Below are 10,595 nucleotides of genomic sequence, written 5' to 3' on the forward strand. Positions count from 1 at the left end.
CCTAACTGCAAAGCAGTCTGGGATAGTCTTTAGTGGAACTTCCATATGCCTAGTTTAATTTCTATTCAGAAGGGGTGAACAGATGATAGAAGACAACCAGCAGTGTCAGCCACAGTTGTAAATATTCTAGTGTCTGGCATAATCATATTGGTATCTCCGTTTTGTACCTTCTCTCTCCACTTCCCTTTTTTTACCCTCTGTTTGCTCTCCAGAGAATTGGTTCCACTCAGTGCAACCTAGAAGGAGCATGGTGGGTGCAACCTTACAGCTGAAGGCTTTTTTATGGCATTCATAGGAGACTTAGACATATTATTATACCAAAAGACCTCTTACCCTTTGCGGATGAGGAGATAAAACATGGGAGGCAATGACGCAACTAACCATGTGAGGGTAATTAGGGAAGCCAAAGCAGAGAGCTAAGATGGAAACATTAGAGCACTTTGTCTGCTGGTAGGAGTGATGACCCTTGTCCTATTTTTAAATATCTCCAAGAGTAGACCTTTTGCAGGAGACAGGACATTTACAGCCAATTGGCTTCCTGTATTATTTCACTCCAAGCAACAACTGGCTCTTGCCTCCTGCATCATGTCTCTTGAAAGTAGAATGTCTCCTTCCATTAGCATTTTTAATCTGATTCCTACAAAATTGTGCAATTTCCTGCCATTTCTCCTGTGGTAATCTAGCCAATTCTGCTTTTGGGGACTCTCCTCTGTGGCTTTAAGGTCTCCCAAAAAACCTTGCATTAGTCTTTCATTCTTCCACGCCTTCATGGGAACACTTTGTTCTGGCATCCATGGAACAGCTTTTGAAAAGTGCAACTTGTTACCTTGGCCCCATTTCAATCAACAAATATTAACTGAGTGCTGTCTTTGTTCCAATGCCATTCTAGATCCTGTAGAATATAGACATAAAAGGCTTTGAGGTCTGGAAAGTACCTTAGATATAACCACTGATTTTCTCAATGAGGAAACTGAGGTCCAAAGAATAAACAACTTGCCCCAGGGTCAAGAGGCTGTTTAGAAGAACAACATGCTGAGTTTTTCTATTTCCTGTTCTCATTAGGGTTTATGCTTTGGTTGGGGAGATGAAAGAAAGTGTATATGGTGCCTTCTCTGAGCCAGCCATCATGTGTTCTGTATGTTATATAAATTGTATTATCTCCCAAAGAACTTAGAAAGAGTACTCGGTGAGAATTCAACTAAAAAAAGAAAAACATGCATAAATTAATTAAATTATGCACAACACTCCCTCTTACTCCAGGGCCTTATTCTGGATGAACTAGTAATCTAAATTCTGGCTATACAAAGCTAAGGACCAGATGCTGGACATCAAGGTGGTGATACCTTGTAGGGACTCTTGGAGAGCACTCAGCCAGACATCTAGGGGTCTGTCTTACTCTTGGCCTTATTTAAGCTGCTACATGCATCTCATTTTATCTTCCCAACAACCTAGTCAAGTAGATATCACTATCCCCATTTTATAGATAAAAACACCCAGGCTTAAAGGGAACATCCCTGGGCACGAGTGTGGCCCCATCGCCAAAAGATTGTGATGGAATTCAAGTTTTATTGAGGCCTCTATCTTCAAAGTGCTACAATAAATCACAGCCCCCTCTTTTTATAGCTTCCCAGTGCAGAATGGCACAAGTGTGTGGGGCAGAGACATTTAAGTGAACAGGGATTTGGCTGTGAAAATGACCTTGATGGTGAGTGCTAGCTCTCACAGCTGGTTTCTCTGTGCAGCACTAAGATCATGCTGCTTCCTGCACAGGAAAAAGATCTTTAGGGATGAAGCAGGATAAGGCCCTTACCCTCCAGAATGGAGCTGGGCCCTTGGGGAGTAAGCGGGGGCTAGAAAAGACTGTGGGGATTCTGTGGAGTGGAAGAGAAAGGTTGACCCGAGAAGGTGCTCCGGGACCAGTGCCCACCTGAGATGGCTCTGCTTGGCCTGAGATAGGATACCAAGGGAAAGGCAACATTTCTACCATCTTCTAGATCCATATGATTGCTTTCTTTATGGAAAATGGGTTTTGCCTTCATAACCTTCCAGATGCTGCAGGCCTAAGAATGGAGTTATATATTTGTGTATATATGCAGAAAAAATGTCTGAAATAATAGTCACAAAAATGTTATTAGTTGTGATCTTTCAGCGGAAGGGTTTGGTAATTTTTATTTTCTTCTTTCAACTTTTTGTATTTGTAAAAATAATGAGCTAGAATTTTTTTAAATCAGAATAAAATGAGATTAAAAAACTTTTTTTTGTTGTCGTCATTTAGGAAACAAACCACCACAAATCTCCACTAGCTTCAAAAATGATTGCTGTGTCAAGGATGTAAAAGTTTCAAAGTGATCCTTTGTGCAAAATAGTATTCCTCCAGCCACAGAAACAATCTGGGAAGAGTTAGAAGAAACTAAGCTATATACCCAGTTTCGAATCTCAGAGTGCAACTGTATTATACCTGTCACAGAGAACAGGCTGTCTGATATCCCATGTCTCCAGGCAGGATCACTTTCAGCCTTTCTGGCTATTTGGTCACTGTCCCGTAGGACAAAGGGGGCTGTTTACAGATCATTATGATTACCCAGGATCTAGTATGAGAAACTCACAAAACAAATAAGGAAACTGAGTGAGGATTTTCTAAATCAAAATCCAAGAAGAAAGACGATGACCACTCCACAGTGAGGACCAGGAAGTAAGTAGACAAGAATCAAAATAGACAAGAATGAAAATACCCCCTGAGTAATGTAGAGTGAGGCTGATTAAATTTTGGCCTGGGGTACTGAGGCAAGCTGGAGATTTCTTTCTTTGGAGGCCTCTTAACAATAAATACATGAACATCTAGCAGTATTTGTTTGTGTGATTAACTTCATTAAGGTAAAGAAATAGACTTCATCAATTTCCTAATCTATGGTTACAGAGAGTTCATATTTACTTTATTCTAAAAGGAAAACAGCAACTGGGGACTTATTTCTTCCTCTCTATCTTGATTTCCAAAGCATGTAGCATTTTAAATTCATCATTTATGTCTAAAGGTTTTAGCTTTCAGTGTTCAAGTTATACAATGGATCAGGGCTGGATTTCTGAAAAGGAGAGCAAGGTGAAGTGAGCAGGGGGTGTGGCTCAGATTCCTTTTCTTTTGGAGAATTGGGTCTCCTTAGAGAAAGATTACTTTCCCTAGACCTGTGCTGTCCCATACAGTAGCCGCCAGCCACATGTGGCTATGCCAATTGGAGTTAATTAAATGAGTTATGGAGTCTCAGGAGAACATGTGGACACAAATAGTGCTTAGCATAGCACCATCTCCTCTTTTCATCTTTCTGGGATGTTAGTGAGTGCTAACACAAAGCATTGGTTACCTCAAGAACATGTGGCAATGAATTTTTCTTTTAAAATTGTCTCTTTTCCTTTCACATGCACGGAAAAGAGTTTAGAAGGATATACACCAAATGACTAACAGTCGGACTAAGAGGGGGACTATCTCTGTACAAAATAAAGAAACCACCACATATATCCACTAGTTTCAAATATGATTTACAAGTGGGATAAGAGGCCAGAGAGCAGAAGCAGAGCAAAAATGGGGGCAGTGTAAGGGGAGAGACAGAGGACTTTCATTGCTTTCTTTATCCAGTTCTGGGTTGTTGAAAATTTTCTCTTTGATGAGGGTGCTTTAACTTTTAATTTGAGAAAATTAATAAAGAGACCTAAAAATAAATAAGCAAAGTAACACATGGATTGAAAATTCTAGCCAATCTCATTTTTTTCTCGAAGAACAAAGATTGTAAAGAATAATAAACAAATGTTTGGGAAGAAATCTTGACCACTTTCACCTGCCATATGTTTGGCCGGGTCCAAAGCAGCTGGCGTGGCATTGTGTACCCATAATGTTTGCGTGACTTTGGTTTGCTTCATATTCTGGGCTCTGCAATTCTAAAATTAGCACGAGACCAGCTTGGAACTTTCCCTCCTTTACCCTCAATGCTGGGCAGAAATGTGAGTTCTTTGCTTTGCTTAGTAAAAAGACTTTGATGGTGAAAAAAAGACAGACAGATAAGTAGGTAGATATCATCTATCTATCGATCTATCATCTATCTATCTATTGCCTATGAAGAATAAAGAAGGAGGTTGCTAGAGAAAGTGAAAAGAGCCTTAGATAGCACAAAGTGTCAAACATGTGAATGAAGAGCTACATGGAAGGAGGGTTGGGTAGGAAGAGCTTTAGTCTGCAGCACAGCTCTGAGAAAGTCTCTGCCAGGCTGATGGGGAGTATTGAGCAATGGCAGCCATTAGAGAAGTCCAGATTGCATAGGAATGGCCAAGTCGCCTCTGCTCCCTACACCACTGCACTCAGTCGTGGGCAGGGAGCAGCCCTGGGGAGCCTGGTGTGAATGCTGTAGTGAATCTTACGGTGGGGCAGCAGGAGGCTGTCAGTCAACAACACTCCCCATAGCGGGTTCTCTTGAGAGAGCTCTGAATGGTGCACTGTATTAGTTTGCTAGGGCTGCTATAACAAATACCACAGCCTGAGTTGCTTAAACAACATACATTTATTTTCTCTCAGTTCTGGAGGCTAGAAGTTCAAGATCAAGGTGCCAGCAGGGTCGGTTTTCTCTAAAGGCCATGGAGGAATGATCTATTGCGGGTTTGCAGGTCTCTCTCCTTGGCTTATAGATGGTTGCCTTCTTCTTGTGTTCCCACATCATCTTTCCTCTGTATGCATCTGTGCCCAAATTTCCTTTTCATAAGGACACTAGTCACATTGGATTAGGGCCCATATAGAATAATGACCTGATTTTAGCTCAGTTACCTCTGTACAGACCCTAGATGAACTGAGGATGAAGACTTCGATATATGAATTTAGGGGGACAGAGTGCAACCCATAATATGAGCCTCTATGGTCACCGCCACCCACCCCTTACAACACACAGCTTCTCTTCACACTGGCTCAGGGAACAGCTCCTCCACATTTCCCATTGGCTTCTCTTCCTGAGGGGAAACTAAGAAGAGGGAAATTAGCAGGATAAACAATTGCCCGTTTGGCTGCAGTGAGTCTCAGAGCAGCAACAGGAAGGTCCTCCTTCCCCTCCATCACTATCCATCCTTAACCACCACCCTCTCTACCTCCCCCTCCCTGCCCCCCCCACCACCCAGCCAACAGTCACCTCAGCAGGTATTGGCAGCTCACCCGAGGGTGCGAAATTTGCCCATACTAACTTACCCTCAGTGAGGTTAGTATAATGGCAGTGTAATCTGAAGCAAAACATGTTTGTTCTCTACCCAAACTGCTTTTAAGACTTTTCCCCCCTTAAATTATATCCTTTCTGGGACTATCAGAGAATGAGGACCCTGTTTTCCAGTGGAGGCATGCAGACATTGAGGCCATTTTGAATTTTTAAACTTTCAAAGCATAGGTGACCATTTCTATGAGAAATAAAATTTTGAAAACTAGTCATGGTAAAAGGGTAGCACAGAATATAAGTTTCCTGGTCCATACTGGGGGGCACTTTCAATTCACACTTCTGATTCTCCCTTATTTCAACAACTACTACTGGGCTTTTGCACAGCCGGGTAAGTTGAAGAGAACTTTTTAAACTAGGGTTCCCCTCACTTACAAAAAGAATTAGCTTTTTCCCTTTCTATTTTTCTTTGAATGAGTCATTTTTAAATGATGAAACTTGTCATTAATAACCCATCCTGTGTTTGTGGCTAAAAGAGTAGAATCAAGCAGACGTCTGAGTTTATTATCTATGGAATTTATGCTCTGGATTCTTCTTTCAGGATTTTTTACTTTTGTTTGAAATACAATTTCAAAACACCAGGTTACATTTAATTAAATTTTTCTGGGGGGCAGAATAATGTAGACTTGTTTGAGTTAGGCTGTTTTCATCTGTAACTAACAGATTATCTCCATTAAAAATGGTCTTAAACAAAAAGGAATTTAATAGTCTCAGAAAACCAGAATTGAAGAGGTAGGCAGGCAAGGCTGGGTTAGATCAGCAGAATGGGAGTATCATTAAGGATAAAGATTCTTTCTACCTCTCCCCCAACTGACTTCTCCTCAGATCTAATTGGCCAATATTGGGTCACATGTGCATGTTCTAGATTCAAGGGATGCAGGGAAGACAATGCATGTCAAGCATCTTCCGGGAAGGAAGAATGGTGAGAGCAGGCAGCCAACATGTCTATCACATAGACGTTGATGTGATCAGAGCCTCTGGAGTCAAAGTGATTAGAATGCTGGCTCCTCTGCTGATTACCACAGGAAATTTAAGCAAGTTACTTAGTTACTCCATTCCTTCAGACTTAATGTTTATTACTGTCATAATTTTTAAAAAAGCTTTCAGTTGGCAGCCTTGTCTATTAAACTTATTTCCAAAAAAGCTCTCAGAGATAGACAAAGTGTCTTTGAGTCCTACGGGAGGAGCCAGCCTCCTCCACGATTCCACCTACTCCTCTCGCACATACTCACCCTTGGTGTTTTCACATCATGTTCCTTGGTCTGTTCTCACCACAGCTTAAGAGAAAGTACTAGATCCACACGGTCCTATATCTCTTCTCAGCTCTGTTTCTCAATCCCCTGGCTTTGAACTAAGGCAAATTCGGGAAGGGAGCATACACAAGCTATTAGGATTTTCCTTTAAAACTTGATAAATTTAGTGGGGTGGAAATTGGCACAAACATTCTGAAGTGCAATTTGACATATCAAGCATTTAAACACATAATTCTCTTAGCCCCGCAGTTCCACTTCTATGAATGTAAGTGACTAATAAAGTTTGTAAAGCATTGGTTGCGTTAACAAAAATTTTGTCAACAACTTAAGTGTTTATTAATACTAAATGTGTTAAATAATTATGGCATTTCCATATTATGAAATTTCCATATTGGAACGTTTTTTAAAACAGGAGGAAGGTCTGTGCATACCGACGTGAAAGGATGCCCACAACATATTTTCACTCATTTTAAATAAGAGTTTAAAAACAAAATATAAATCATTGTTCATCATACTGTACCAATTCTCTATTGCTGCATGACACCATTCCAAAAACTTAAGTGCCTTAAAATAACAATCATTTATTTATTCATGATTCTGTGGTTTGGCAATGTGGGTTGGGCTCAGCTAAGACAACTTGTCTTTGCTATATGTGATGTTTGCTGGACTCTCTCATATATTTGACGCTTAAACAGGTCTCTCCGCCTGGCCCCTCTACCTGTTCTCTCATCCTCAAGGAGGCTAGTCGTGGCTGGTTCACATAGCAGCAGCATTCCAAGAGGGTGACAGCATAAATGGAAAATCTTGCCGCTTTTGCATAGGATCCCCAGAATGTCATTTCTGTCCATTTCTATTGGTGACAGCAAATTGCAAGGCTAGATCAGAATCAAAGAGTGGGGAAATAGACTTCACCTCTTAATGGAAGTTACTGTATCATAACCATCATCCAAAATGCCCCATCCTAATCATCCTCACTTCCTGGGCTTCACGCCTTTGTATCGTCCCCTCCTACACTGAACCTAGGCTGACCTGTGTGACCAGTAATACAATACGAACATGGCAGAAGTGATAGTGTGTGATGTCTGAGGCTAGATTGTAACAGGCATTACACCTTCCACCTTGCTCTTTTGGACAACACCCTATGGGGGAAGTCAGGTGCCATTCCATGAGGAAATTCAAATAGTCTGTAGACAGGCCCAGACAAAGAGGAACCCAGCCTCCTGCCCAGAGCTGGCACCAATATGTCAGCAGTGGGAGTGATCCACGTGGGAAGGCAATCCTTCAGTCCCACTCAAATCTTTTAACGATTGCAGCCCCAGTCAACATCTCACTACAACCTCATAAAAGCCCCCAACCCTCCCTGATCCCAAACCACTTGGTAAAGCCACTCCCTTATTTCTGATCTACAGAGACTGACAGATAGTAAATGATTAGCATTATTTTAAGCCACTAAGTTTTAAAGTGCAACATTAGATAATGAATACAAGATGCAAATAATTGTGACCTCTGTGTGTGTATATATGCACATATACATGGATATATAGATAGACATGATTTATATTATATATATGTATATATAAAATGTATACACATTTTAGGAAAGGAAAAAAACTATTAAAATTGTAATACTCAATATACACTGATAACAAAAGATGAATACAAGTCACATTTGACCTCTGCAATTACAAGAGGTGCTCAAAGTGGTTACCATCAGTGTCCAGACACTTCTGATTACGGTGAACTACTGCTTGAGCAACGTTGAGCAAAGTGTCCACTTGTGTACATTTTTTTGGCACCCCCGGTGTGTGTGTGTGTGTGTGTGTGTGTGTGTGTGTGTGAGATATTGTTGATGTGGGCCACTAAGTGGCAGACAGACTTATACTTTTTACTTGAGGCCTTGTTTTCTTCATACTTGTTTTTTCACTAGGAGTGTTTTACTTCTATAATTTTTTAAGTAAAACATAATTTCTCTTGACATCTCAAAGTACTTGTATGTGCACATGTATATGAGCAACCAGGTCAGGAAGGAGGTACAAAACCATGTGAGAGTTCTTAGAGGCCATCCGGCATGATTGCTCTGGACATTTAAGGTCTAGTTACTGTACACCGTGCCCCCAGAACACCAGCACAGGCGTGGTGTGTGGAGGTGAACACTCCCTGACCAAGTATAGCATAGAGACTACAGTAAGAAGGCAACTACAAGGAGATTTAAGCATTCGTTTTTCTTTTCAACGAAATTTCTCTGAGACGACAATATCCAATCTGGTCACTGAAATGCAATTAGTACATACAGCTGGATCTCGTTTAGAACACTAAGAATCTGTTTGTAAAAACAAACACAAAATGGGGTCCAGCTGTCTGAACCAGTTTAGCGAACTCCACATTTAAAAACAAAATGCTCCTATATGTTTTCCAATTGCTTTCATTGCAATGCAGTTTAAAAATCAACTGACCCAATCAATTAATCAGTGCAATTGACCGGGCCTTTTCAAAATAAGAAATCTAATGCTTTTTTCCCCTGAAAAATAGAGATAAATGTCATAGTATCTGGGGTTTTTTTTCCGAAGTCTGAGATAACTCCATGAGCTTTTTTCCTGAATTGTAAGAAATCTGGAGTGCCCCTCACATTGTTCTTTCCATTCATAATAGTCATTACTCCTGTTTTTTATGTATTAAGTGTTGACAGTATCCTTGGGCTAGAAACAAAACCCTGGAGAATACTATAGTCCTTGTCTATTATTGGGTTGTCGGAAAAGCCATGACACATTTTTGCAATGAAAAACGTAGAAAAAATACATCTTGACTTTTCCGACAGCCCAGTAGATAATAGTTTGTTTCTCTTTTTCGTGACTGTCCCAAATTACAATATTTAGTCTTGTGGCATTTAACAGAGCCCTGGAAAAGGTAGTTTCACCTCAAAGGGAAATAGTCCTAATTTTTAAAAAAGCTCAAAATGAAGAAATACATGCGTAAGATGACATCTTCCTGACTCCTGGGGCATAACTAAATTGCTCAGAATTTCTAATACTTGTAACTTAATAGAAGAGTTTAAATCTATGTGTTCTTCCTATTCTGATGAAAAACTTAGAGATATTGCAAATAAAATTTGATTTTTCTTGATATAACAACCCATTTTATGTATCTGATTGCTTTCAGAGCCATCGCTGCCCCCCAAATTTCTTCCACACAATGGTGTAGAGCACCTTAGGGGTAGAAATATGAAAAAGGATTTCTCCAGAGGTTGCAAACTGAGTTTTTTTGGCAAGCATTTAGGAGGAACAACAGCCACTGCGAGGTAATTGGGATTTATAGAGTGCAGGTTTGAGAGCTGCATATCTGAGCTGTATGCCCAGCTCAAAGACTCACTGTGGTTTTGAGCAAGCCCCCTACACTCTTGTAGGCCTGTTCCCTTAGAAGATATGCTACTTATTTGTGAGCAAAGCTCTACAAAACTACTATATGGATGACAAAAGTATAGAACAGAAATCCTAGATGTCAAGGTATTTCATTGCTGTGCACACTTGATTGAGTTGACTTAAGGGCAAAGCTGCTTAATATAAAATTTCTCTGGGAGTTTGCCTAGGTGTTGTTGGAAAATCTAGGATTTAGGAAAATTTCATTTTAACACTGGTTTTGAAGACAAGGCAAACAACTAACTTACATACTTTCTAATTCCATTGTGAGATTTATTTTTACATGGTTTTATACATAGGTATAAAACAGTTGTTTATGAGAGAACAAATTAAAATATAACACAAATTACTGGAGTTCAGGGGAAGAGGGTGTCCCTTCTATAATAAATGAGGAAAGAAATAGAGAAATAAGTATCTGGATACTATAAGGAACTGGATTGAGGAGGATGCAGAGAGTTTATGCTGCCTTCCTTGAACTATGAAACCCACAAGAGCCTGAGTCCTCCCACCAGTGAGAGGGAATAAAAAGGAAGCTGGAAAGCAGAGACCTGTGTCAGCTAGCCTGGGGTCCCCACACGGCCTGCCTAAAACAGGGAGACTAGAGACTGCACAGGCAGCCCTTCCTGTCATCCAACTCTGGGGACACAAAATCTAGGGGCATACAGCAGCCCAGTACCTTGAGTAAAAGGGCCCAG

The 10,595-nt window shown here is 40.5% G+C and overlaps 1 long non-coding RNA gene across 1 annotated transcript in view; it reads right to left on the reverse strand.

The window, feature by feature from the left end:
- Nucleotides 1-4,558: 4,558 nt before the first annotated feature.
- The window catches only part of LOC109381785 (uncharacterized), a 9,193-nt gene continuing 3,156 nt past the window's right edge, over nucleotides 4,559-10,595 (reverse strand). Inside the window, exons 2-3 of the long non-coding RNA XR_002123811.1 lie at nucleotides 6,467-6,585; nucleotides 4,559-4,994 (exon numbers count right to left, since the gene is read on the reverse strand). This is a non-coding gene — a long non-coding RNA (uncharacterized LOC109381785). The remainder of the gene's footprint in view (nucleotides 4,995-6,466; nucleotides 6,586-10,595) is intronic.

Source organism: Hipposideros armiger, unplaced genomic scaffold (genome assembly GCF_001890085.2).
Source record: "Hipposideros armiger isolate ML-2016 unplaced genomic scaffold, ASM189008v1 scaffold_53, whole genome shotgun sequence".
Taxonomy (NCBI): Eukaryota; Metazoa; Chordata; class Mammalia; order Chiroptera; family Hipposideridae; genus Hipposideros; species Hipposideros armiger.